Source organism: Peromyscus maniculatus, chromosome 16 (genome assembly GCF_049852395.1).
Source record: "Peromyscus maniculatus bairdii isolate BWxNUB_F1_BW_parent chromosome 16, HU_Pman_BW_mat_3.1, whole genome shotgun sequence".
Classification (NCBI taxonomy): domain Eukaryota; kingdom Metazoa; phylum Chordata; class Mammalia; order Rodentia; family Cricetidae; genus Peromyscus; species Peromyscus maniculatus.
In genome coordinates this window covers 67,074,116-67,086,638 of record NC_134867.1, presented here as the reverse complement: position 1 = coordinate 67,086,638, position 12,523 = coordinate 67,074,116, and positions in this window count along the sequence as shown.

The following is a 12,523-nucleotide window of genomic DNA, read 5'->3' as shown; positions in this document are numbered from 1 at the left end:
AGTGGATGGGGGAGAGGGGAGGTTGCAGGGGGTGGGGGGAAGAAGAGAAGGGAGCTATGATCGGGCTGGAAAAATAATTAATAAAAAAAATAAATTGTTAAAAATGAAAGAAACATGACTGCATAGGACATAGTTTTAAGAGAAAAAATACTCAGACTTAAACAGCACTAAACAATCATAGAAAGGTAAATCGGGGTTGTAAAGCCAATTGAATTTGATAAAACTTGAGAGACCGTGGAAATGAGCCTGGTTCATAAATCCCCTTTGAAGCCCTGCATCATCGCTCTTATCTCTCCTCAAAGTGTATTCCGAATTGTTGGCCTGAGCCATTCCTACTCTGGCTACATATAACCCTGTGTATTTTCTTTGTCTCAGCATGCTTTCGTCCTTCTCTCCCACGCGTTCTTGCTTCCTAAGAGGGTAGATGGCTATGAACCTTGTATTCACACATACCTGTTTTCTCAAATAACTATAATTCAAAAATCATTTTCTGAGCATCAACTATGTTCCCTTCACTGAGGCCTTCACATTTTATTCTTTCCTGGAATATCATATTCCCATAAGCATGCTGGTTGCATAAGTGTTAGATTAACTGGAATTCAAGTTAAGTTTGCTACATGCTACACAAATATATACAAGAGCTATTCTAATCCCAGGTAGACGATTCATATAAACAGTGCTTTTTAAAATAACTTCTGCATGTAACTCAGGATGGGGTGCTTTACATAACACTAACCTTCACTGTTCTGATGCAGCATAAGTCAGTTCCTCATTTACATGCCCCAAGTCAACAGGGAAACTTGATTTACTCAGAGACCCATGGGCAAAGCCCTGCTTTCTTATGCAGCTGCAACCTCACAGCTCAGGTTTCAGGGGGATGGGAAAGAGAATCACACACATACTTATCTGAGCCTTAGCTCAGAGGTGACACCAGCCACTCCACTAACATTGACTAGGTCAGAACCTGTGACATATTAACAAACTCTTAAAGGGGAAAGACATGAAACTGTCCTATGCTCACATAAGGACTAGAAAACTAGACATATTAGTGAGAAATCTATCCTACATGACAAATCAACCTGCCCCTTTAAGAGACCCAGTCCACAGAATGTCATTTATGTGCAACAGAGACAGCTGAGCCGAACAGAGCTGCAACGTTCAACAACACTCCGATCATTTGTCACACAGCAATTTTCTGTCAACTTCACTACCTCAAACATCCATGTTATATAAACACCACTCCAAGAGAGTCTTAGATAGCTACCAAATATGGAGAATAGACACAGTTCTCCAGCAACTTTTCACAGGAGTGACAACTTCATGACATTGGCCAGGTTTCCTACAACATTCAAGGCTGGTCTTTTCTTCACCAGTTCATTTCAAGGGACCTCAGCAACCTTTTACTGAGTTCAGTTTTAGTTGCATTTGTTAGAATTCAACAGCCTCGATTGATCTGGGGTCTCTTTAATTTTGCCCTGATGATATTGCCAGAGACCTGGAATGTCAAGGACTGGTCACTGTTTCCAGAGTGGCTTTTCTAAAGATCGGTATAATTTCTTGAAGTCAGAGATATTCTAAAATGATTGTTCATCCCAGGACTGGCACATCACTACAGCTCAAAGACATAAAACCAGTAAATAGATCTAAAATGAACGTCTTTAGCTTACTCATGTCAACTTAGAACTAAAGTATACATATGTTCATTAAAAACTAAAGAATAAAAATTATAAGGCTATTTTTCAGAAAGGGTCCCAACATCTTACTGTCTTTTTCACTCACAGCAGATACGTTTGCTCTCCTTTCACTTTCTATCGTCTATACTAGTCTGGAATAAAGATATATTTATTAAAACATAAACACCTTTGTTAGTGGTTATCATTGTGGTCTTTTATGATGATTATAAAATGATAAGAATGATACTTTGCACTGTGTACCTTTCTTCTAATCAGCTAAAAACTTATGTCCACATCTCTGTGATAGCTTATATTTTACTATGGAGGCTTTCACTACCGTTCTAACACAATCAGCAGCCATAAACCAAACAGAGAAGAATGTGGCTATTATGTTGGTCTTATTGACTTTAAGTAAGTGAAAGTATTCCATATATATTCAAGTCCTTTTACCTCAACTTCAGTTAGGACTCAAAAACATTTGCTGAAGAAAGATGGGCATTTCACATTTCTCCTTCTGTATTTAAAATACAATATTTTTATTTTGTACAACACTGTAGTTGCTGAATACCTCTTGGAATGATGTTTTCTCTTAAGGCAGTTTCTTCTAGATGTTGTAATGCTTTGTACTCAGACCCCCTGTAAAAGAGACTTGTGACTGTGTATATCTGTGACGGCCACTGAACTAACTGGACATTTCACTGATGGTCTTCTACCTTATAGTTTCACTTGAAGGACTCATGTTTCTTTGCTTAATTTATTCACCTGATTTGAGACTATAAATTTACCTAGGTGTTGGCATTGTATGTATTTGTATGGGATATCCGATATGGACAAAGGACAGCCTAAGACAAGGCAGTTTTAATCACATAGGAATGACTCCAAAAACAGTAGTAAGCAGAAAGATTAATCAAGAGGAATAAAATTCAATATTAAAATGGATTAAACAGGAGGCTTAGCTTATCCAAGCTACCAAGAAACATGGAAAATGTGTCCTGTAATTATATTTGAGGATAGACATCCAAGAGTTCCCCTGGTATATTACCATCCAGTATGATCCTATGGTACTTGTCCACAAGTTATATACAAGCTAGACCTCTGGTAGAAGATGGAGACCACATATCAGGAAATTTAATATAGGGCACACTAAACCTGAAGCTAAGCGTGTATAAAATAGAACCATTTGCAAATGTGTCTAAATTAGAGACTAGCCAAAGGATCATAGTGTATGCCATACTGTAAATTTGGTATTAATCTTAAATATTTGACTTGACAAATCTTCTTGAGAAGCATATGATATATTAGCATATACAAAAACTGATGCTTTTTTTATACACATATAGTTCAAAGCAGCTTGTGACATGTTCTCTCTGGACCTAGAATTTCGGTATTAGAAATGAGAAGCTGTCTTGTTATTATAATTAAGGAAATTGCAATCATTTTCTTCCTAACATTCCTCTCATTTATTCTTTGATGTTTGATTACTTTTGCACAAAATCAAGAGGACATTTCCTACTCTCCAACGAACTTAATTTGCCAAAACCTATGAGGTTCCAATGCACAAAAAGGTAATAGAGTCTTTGTGGCAAAGTATGCCAAACTTCAGAAATGTCACAGAGATACATAAGACAAACAAGAATAAACACATTTTTCCCGTATTCTTTTGGGAGGTCAGGGGGAGGAGGGTTTATTGACAAAAGAAATGGGTATTTTGTTAAAATGAACAATGTAATATTTTTAAATCATGAAAGGAATACCACAATCAAGCAAGCTAATAGGCATTCAATTTATAGCTACTTTTTTGTGCATATGTGGCAAGAATACTTAAGATCTATTCTCTTAGCAAGTTTCAAGTATACAAGATGTGATTACAGACTGTAGTCAAACTACGGTACATATTAGTTCTCCATAACATATCCATTACATCTCAAAGTTTATACTCTTGAAGAAATAGCTCTCAATTAACTAGTGTATTTTATTATATATAATTAAATGTATAAAGATGCCTAGCTAATACATTTTATCATATTTTTATATATCTTCAAAACTACACAAAATTCTCTGCTCTGATAAACTGATTGGAAATTATTGCAGTATTTGTGGCTTTTTTAAATTGTTCTATATAAATATATGCAATAAGTGTTCTCAGAAAATGTATATACTTATGAGCCATTGTGTCTGGTTCATGTCTACCTTAAAATTCCAAGGGGCAGAGGTTCTATTTTGTTTACATTTGTATATTCTAACATTCAGCTAGGGAAAGGCTGAATAAATATTTGTAAAATACAAAATCGTGGCCCATCAAATGTGACGGGAGAAGGCAAGGGATGAAAACATTATTCAGCATTCACTGTGCTGGTCACCATATTAAGTGCTTCAACATAGAAAATCTTATGCAGTTTCACAATGAGCTCATGGTGGCCACTGATTCTGATTCTGGATGACTAATAGGAAACTGATTAAGGGAAATTTACAGCTGGACCAGGGTCATACTATCAGCCACTTGTAGAATCAGAATATAAACTGAGCCATCCAGACAGTAGAATATTCTGAGTGCTGTAGAATAGTCTTAGAATATGGGTTAGGGCTTCAGAAAGGACTAGAGTGATAAAATGGCATTCCCTGATAGCACAATGCCCCTTCATGCTCTGTCTTCTACTCAGTCCTTTGCCACTACTGTTTCATAAAACTGTACTTGAAAACACTATGTGGCTTTCCTGAGCAACCAGCTCCTCGTTGAGTCAGCAGATCAAAAAGACTCAGGCCCCAGAACACTTGAGACTAACTTTGTAGTCAATGGAAAGTTCTAGTGCTATTCTGCCTCTTGCATGGATTCAGTCCTTTCCTCCTGTGCCAGATGAGGGCCATCATCTCATACTATGCTAAGAGAGGAAGATTGCCTAAAACTATGTTTTTGAAAAAGGAAAGAAATCTACTGTAAGTTCCAGAAGAACGGACTCTGGTCTGAAGTCTGTTTCCTTCTGAAGCAGCATCACTCAGCAGTCCAGTCTGGTCTCAACTCAAGAAATTCAAGTTCATTTCCTGGCTGGACTGCGAACTCTGGGCAAGAGATTTACCCTTGTTGGGTCTTAATTTACCTTATCCATAAAATGTAAATGATAATAGTCTCCACCTCAGAGTTGTTCTGGGGATTATATTAATAATTGCATGCAAAGTTTAGAGCGTGGTGTTTGGTACATAATAAGATCTATGAGCATAATAAATGTACTCCACACAGGAGTACAAATCCATGGATCTGAGTGTAACCCCAACCACAGATTCTCTCTCCTCTTTGCCCCATTCCTGTCTTGGTCTAAGACTTTAATTCAACCTTCACCAGTCCACTTCATTTACATAAGCACTATCTCCAGAGTTAATTCCTTGACAAGGTTTTCTGGGAAATGGTTGAAGATAAAGACCCATTTACACTGAGGGGCAAGTACCTAACAGTCCAATCCCTGGTGCTTTACTCCCTGGAAATACCATGCCTCGGTCAAGCAGTACTTGTCCTCTACTCTTATCTGTTCCCCTTAACATCAACTTCCCTCACCACCTGCAGAAAGAACACCTTGAAGGGATTAATTATTAATTTCAAAACAGTCACTTCAAACACTTCAAAAGCCAATGCATTGTAGGAAAAGGGAAATGCCAGACACTGTATAGTCATACTTCACAATAGCAGCTTGACCATTTGTTCTTTTTAATTTTTTCTTTGCCTTGAAAAACAAAAGGTCAATTCAGTTTTATGGCATCTAAGATATAAGTGCCTATGAGCTTAAGATCTGCTGGTATTAAAATATTTATTGGTTAAATCTGACAGTCATATTTATAGTCTTATCTCCAAAGACCTGTGAAGTGTATATTATCAAATGGAATCTACACTGAGATGTTTTGGTCTCAGAATACATAATTTACTTGTTTAGTTTCTTTCCAAGATGTCTATTTAAACTAAAGAATTTTAATGACATTTGGATATTTAACTTTTTTAAGTGTCTGTAGAGTTGAGCATGCAATAAATTATAATGATTGGCAGTTTTGGAATTTGGCTGGAGTAAACTTTTATTATTAACTATGGGATTGAAGATTTTCAACAGAAAATACCAAACCTGTCAGGAATTGTGTTTTTCATTTTCTCAAACAAATTATCAGGTCAGTTTGGTGCACATAATCTTTCTAGTAGATTATCAGCCATCAATCCTTTTAAAGGCTTGGTATTTGGGATCTTTGGAAGCTCTAAAAAAGTTTAGTACATTTGACAAATATTTTAAGCTCTTAGAATGTACAAGATACCACATTAGACTCTTTTAAGATAAAACAAGCTGGCACTGGAGAGATAGATCAGTGAGCAAATTACTCAATGTGCAATTCCAAAGATCTGAGTTCAGATTCTCAGCAGTCACATAAAAAAAATATATACACAGCTGTTTTCAGTCTAGAATTGGTGGGAGTAGGGACAACAGACAGATCTTAGGAACTTGCTGCCCACCTATCTGAAAGGGTGAGCTCCAGGTTTAGTGAAAGACCTAGGGTCAAGAATAGAGCGGAAAGGCTGAAGAAATGGTTCACAGAACCAGAGCACTTGCTGTGGAAACATGAGGGCCTGAGTCTGAATACTCAGCACCCGTATAAAAAGCCAAGCATAGCTGTGCCTACCACCAACCCCAGCATTAGGACAGAGGCAGACAGGTCTCTGGAGTTCACCAACTAGTGAGCCTAGCTGCAAAGTGGAGAACCACATCAGAAGATTCCCAGAGTCAACCTCTGGCCTACACGTGTATGTGGATATACAGATGCATAGACATGCGTGAGCATGTGCGTGCACACACACAGAGCAAGCTAACACAGATAATATGTAGAGTGCTTACTTTGTGCAAGATTCCATTGTATGCATTTCATGAACTAGCTCATTCAATTTACCCCACAACTCTACAAATGAGATAGATTTAGTATTTTTCCCCAATTAAAAGTTAAAAACACAAAGATGAAGAGGAAATAATTTGGTAGAAGTCATTCACACATGTAGCAGAGAGGTGGAACCAGGATTAGAGCCAACAATGTCTGGATCCAAAACAGCCTTCTTCAAATTATTTTTAATATAAAATATATCATAAACTATAGAATGTAAAAGTGCTGAAAAATTGCAAGATAGAAGGAATTATACCACTTTCACCAAAACTGAAAGATCTTTTTAACCAAAGTGACATACAAGTTGTTATGGGTCAAGGTGGATTATATTTAAGAAGTTGAAACTGGTCAATGCTTAGTAGAAGGGAAAGCAAAGGCCTACGGACAGGCTGGTGTGAGGGATGCTGGAGGGTAAACTGGTAGCTCAATTGATGAGAAGAAAAATAGGCTACAGTGATAGCAAAGTCCAGAGATACAACATCTAAAAACCTCAAGGAAGAATATTAAGCTGATGTGGTGGCACAGTGCCTGCAATCTCAGCCACTCAAAAATCTGAAGCAAAAATGTTGAATCTAAACATCAAGGCCAGCCTGGGCAACATAGTGAAACTTGTACTAAAGGGAAAAAGTATATCCAATGCTAAATTCTAATCAAAAGAAAAAGTTAAATTAAAAAATTAAAATCAGCTAGTTTGGAGCTTAGCAATGTAGAGGTTATTTAGAATTTGTAAACAAGCAAAATGGAAAGTATGGTTGAAGAAATAGCTATCTAGCCCTGGAACCTTATTTATTTGTTATCTATTCTACTAGTAGTTCCAAACTGTAATCGATGAACTATTTGTCCTAAAAATAGAAATTAAGGAAAGGTCAGACAGAGATAAGTTACACGGTGAGTATCAGAGAGAGAGAGGTGGTGATGGCAGCCAGGGCCACCCTACAGCCCAGTGGGTGTTTGGCAGGATGGACTCACAGAGAGGACAAAATCAAGACGCCAGTCTGAGCCCGTTCTTCCCAGTCACTAGGGGCATGTTCAACATCTCAACACCCAGGGCACATCGCAGACCTATTACATCAGACTCAGAGCTTCCTATACCACAGTCCATAGGTTTTAAAGCTCCCAGGGAGGTTTTATTGTGCCGCCAAGTTGAGAACTATTGCTACAGTAAGTTAAGTAATGAGGTTTGACCTTCAAAGATGTCAATAAGCATAGAAAAGACAAAGGGAATCTGAAAAACAGCATGAGCAGGAAATCAATATTTCTTCTTTTGAACACACAGAAAGCCATTCTCACAGACAAACTCATGTTTTAAAAGAGAAAAGAAAGCAAAGAAAATCTTCTCTCTCTGGAGTTAAACAAATTTGGGGAAAATCTGTTATTCCAGATCATCATCTAAGGCTGCGTTAATGTCAAGGCAAAGGGCTGCCGGGGCCATGGGTATGGCAGTGTGACCACCCCCGTCTGTTCCCTTCTGAGAATTAGATGATTAGCTTTTCTCCCCTTCATCATCTGGGGATTCTGCGGGCACTTAGCATGGTAACAGAACACACATAGGAAGTCAGCACTGTATTCATGGTACCAGTTGATGCAAACATATGCATACTCATTGGGTGCCCGTTGGACTTACTGTTTCTACTCTCCTGGAAGAATGTAACATGATTCTGTGGCATGTGCCATAAAGATGCCTTTTAAAGTGTTTCTGGATTTTCAACAGGTTGAGACCCAAAATCTCGACTCATTAGTTGTGTTCACTGCCCTCCAGCAGGGTTGACTCAAAAGTTGAATGTTTATAGAGTCACTATAAACATAGCTATTCCTTGCTTTTGTTTGGGTGAGATGGCAAAACCCAAAGGAACTGCCTCTATGGGCCTTTTCGGTGTTTTATACGACAACATTCAAATAAACTCAGCAACAAACCAGGGCCCTTGGGGTCATTTGAGCCCCTGGATAACTGTGACTGTGACCCAACACAGAGACCATAAACTCACTAAAGACATTATGAGATTCTGTGCGTGGTTTTATTTCATTTTATTTACTTATTTATTGGAATTTGATTGTGCAGTTCTCAAGTGTGAACTTTGTAGGTGACAATGTTATGTCATGATATCTAAAGGCTGGACACTCCTGCTTGCTTAATGACCACTATTCATTTGAGTAGTTGTTTTCTAAACAATTTCAATGTGCTACCAAACTCTAATTAATAAATATTTTATTAGACTTTCATCAGTCACGAGGGAAGGGGATTAGACATAGACATGACTTTGCCCCATTCTCTTAAAAAATGCAACACAATAGCAGCTTTCCACACATCATTACCCTTTCAAATCCAGCTGCTCTCAAAATTATGAATTTTAATTATTTTATATAGTACATTGTGTTCCAAAAGATGTTTTACAATCACAGCTAGTTAATCCTCATAAAACCTCATTGAGGCATGCTAATATTAATATTCTCATTCCATAACAAGAGGAGTTGGGGTCCAGAAGAGTTAGGCAATGTTGTGTAGGACTGAGCAAGCCAGTTGAAAGTGAGATTAAAAATCTTTGCAGTGACTGCATCTTCTGCAGCTCAGTATCCTACACCTGAAATATTTTCATGAAGTGTTCCTTGGACAGATGTATTTTCCTGCAACTATGGGACCCTATTGAACTCAACATCTTTAATTATTTAGTTATAATCAAAGACAGAGCTTTTGAAAAGTTACTTATGCTTTCTGTAATTCAAATACCTTCCTCAAAAAAATCATGGATTCAAACACTCCCTCACATTGGAAGGGAAGAATCAGAAAACCAAATATGTTAAATGCAGCCCAGGGAATTTTTGTCAGATGAAAATTAAATCAGTTTTTTCTCTTCTGACTTATTTTTCTATTTCTTTCCTCCCAAATTGTGCTAGTAGTTAACAAACAGATTTTATTCGTCATAATATTAGTGGGAGCCTGTGCAGGCAATGCACTTCATGAAGTATGGGACAGATACAAAGATGAATAGTGAAAAACGAATATGCAGTCCCTGCCCTGTGGCTCACAAGTTAGCAGGAGAGACAGCCATAGAAACAAAAAGCTCAGTACAGTGTGCTACCTGTGAGTTCTAACTTAAAGTGACACAAAGGAAGCAGCGCCTTGTCTTCCTAGAGGATAAGAGACTGACATGGAAGCCCCTCTGAGCACCATATTCGGTGCCAAGGAAAGAAAACAGCACATTTTTTTAAAGTTCTTTCTAAGGATGCTTATATTCAACGTGATTTTAAATAAATAACCCAGGATAGCAAATACTACTTTTCCTAGGCTGGGGCTTACACTATCACCTCCTTCAACCACAATCCACTTCAGCTCATCGTACATTCTCTCTCCCATAACTTAAGTCTAAGGAGCGAGGAGCCATAGATATATCACATGATGGTGCTGGAGAGAGGGTTCAGTGGTTAAGAGCCCTGGCTGCTCACCTAGAGAACCAGGACTGATTCCTGCTACTCACACGGCAGCTCACAACTGTCTGTCTCCCCAGTCCTAGGGAACCTGGTGTCCACTTCTGACCTCCCTGGGCATCAGGAACACACATGGTTCACAGACATACATGCAGGAAAAGCACTCATAGAGAGAACAAAAACTTTAAAGAAAATAAAAGAAAAGAAATAACACATAGTAAAAAAGAGGGATGACTTTGTAGCTGGAAACCTCGATTTAAAAATGATTAACAAAAAAAAATAATAGAGAAGATAGAAACAGAGAAACTAGAGATGAGAAAAACAAAAAATGACAGTAGTCATCCCAAAATAGTTCTATTGAATGTGGTTAAATTTGGGCTTTATGAGGCTACTGATTCACATGGGTTAATGATTGTGGGGCACTTTTTAGAATGAAGACTCTCCACAAATAAATGCCTTGATTGTAAAGAACTAGCTTCAGCCTGTAATGGAGATGGGTTGCATTCTTCCCAAGACCGAATGCAGCTGTGCTCTGGAGCTGCCCCATCTGAAGGCAAGCAGCCTGGGAAGATCTGAAAGAACACATGTGTGCACAGGGGGGTGACCTCTTCTAGCTCTGCTGCATTGAAGAGAATTTCCTGTGCCAGCTCAGCCATAGCCTGGGTTTCCTTCAGGATATCAAGCTCCAAGTTTACAGTTCCTATCAGGGAGTCTCTTTGTTTGCACAAAGCCTCATTTGTTAGGAAGTGTCACAGATCAGCATGTATCAGATGCAAGATTGAATGTCCCACAAGCACAAAGGCATGCAAAGCTATGCCAGGATACCAGCAAAGGGGCTTTTCACCATGAGAAAACAGATGGCCAAAGTGAAAAGGGCCAGTCATTATGAAAAAGAAATTCTTCCAGCCAACCTCCCCCTCCTTCTTTCACTGCATTGCACTGACAGGGAAACATTTGATATGCTGCAACATCAGCTGATGTTTGTGTCCTTTTAATTAAACCAAGAGGTTTGGAATAGGGATGTCCTTGTCTTTGCAGAGAAATGATTTCAAAAGGAAGATAATGGAACCTCTTTTTCTCCAGGCTTGCAAGCGGCTTGTGCGTAATTTGTCCTTTGCAAGAGCAATCAAAGATAACCGGTGCACAATTGATTAAGGGCTTTGTGTCCTTTTAATTACTTGTTTCTACACGCTGGTTTAGTTACATGCTGAAAGCAGATCCATCTGAGTTCTCTCTGAGCTGTGGCACTTTCTTTGGCTAACATGATTTAAGAGTAAAGCTATTAGTAAGCCACCAGCACATGGAACAATCCTATCAGATAGGAAGAGGTTGTGAATCTTGACTTGTTTATATTTTCAATAGGCTATTAGATGTTTTCACAGAAAACGAGGTTAAAGGATGGTACAGTTTTCCTTACTTGTAGGAAAATAGTCGACATTTCAGGAGGATTAAGCCTTCCTTAACCTCAAAGTAAAGTCCAGAAGATTTTTAGTTTGGCTGATTTTTAATTACTGTAGTAATTAAATACTTGTTTCATTTCCAATTACTGTGATAAAATACCCTGACAAAAGCAGCCTGTGGAGGAAGAGCTTATTTTAGCTTAGAATTCAAGTCCCATTATATCATCATGAGAAAGTCAAACTGGCAGAACTTGAAGCAGCTATTCACATCTGCAGTCCAGGGCAGGGAGAATCCGTCCATGCACACCGGTCCTCAGCTTGCTTGCTTTACTCATAGTGTCTAGGGCCCAGCCCATGAAACTGTGCTGCCCACATTCAAGATGGTTCTTCCCACTTCCCCCACAGACACGCCCACAGGCCAACATAGTCTAGACAATCCCTCATTGAGACTCCCTTTGCCCGGTGAGTCTAGATTGTATCAAGCTGACAATTTCCTTTGAGTACTGATCTATAGACTTACAAGCCAAATTCCTTTGAAAAGTCATTGAAAAACTAAATAGCATGATGCATAGATTAGATGCTTATTGTTGTGTTAACAAGCCTTTCAAAACAATAAATGTTTAATGAAAACCTGAGACAATAACAGAGGATTGTAATTTAGAAAATTAAATCTTTTTACCACTATTTATTAATACTTATTTGCGCCGGGCGGTGGTGGCGCACGCCTTTAATCCCAGCACTCGGGAGGCAGAGCCAGGCGGATCTCTGTGAGTTCGAGGCCAGCCTGGGCTACCAAGTGAGCTCCAGGAAAGGCGCAAAGCTACGCAGAGAAACCCTGTCTCGAAAAACCGAAAAAAAAAAAAAAAATACTTATTTGCTCCTAGCTTATATGCTCTGGAGAAAAAGAAAGCTAAGGTCTGTAATCTCAAAAGAAACTCAACTAACAATATTAAGACTATGTGGATGCAGCTGCTGGAAAGGGAACTGAGTGGAAAGCTTAGAGCATAGGATCTCTAATGAGAACAATGGGATCAAGGGGCTCACCCTCCTGGTTCACCAAGTCTCTGATACATGGATGCTGTTGGAATGGTGACCCCACCATGGCATGCTGAAAACTCTGGGGGA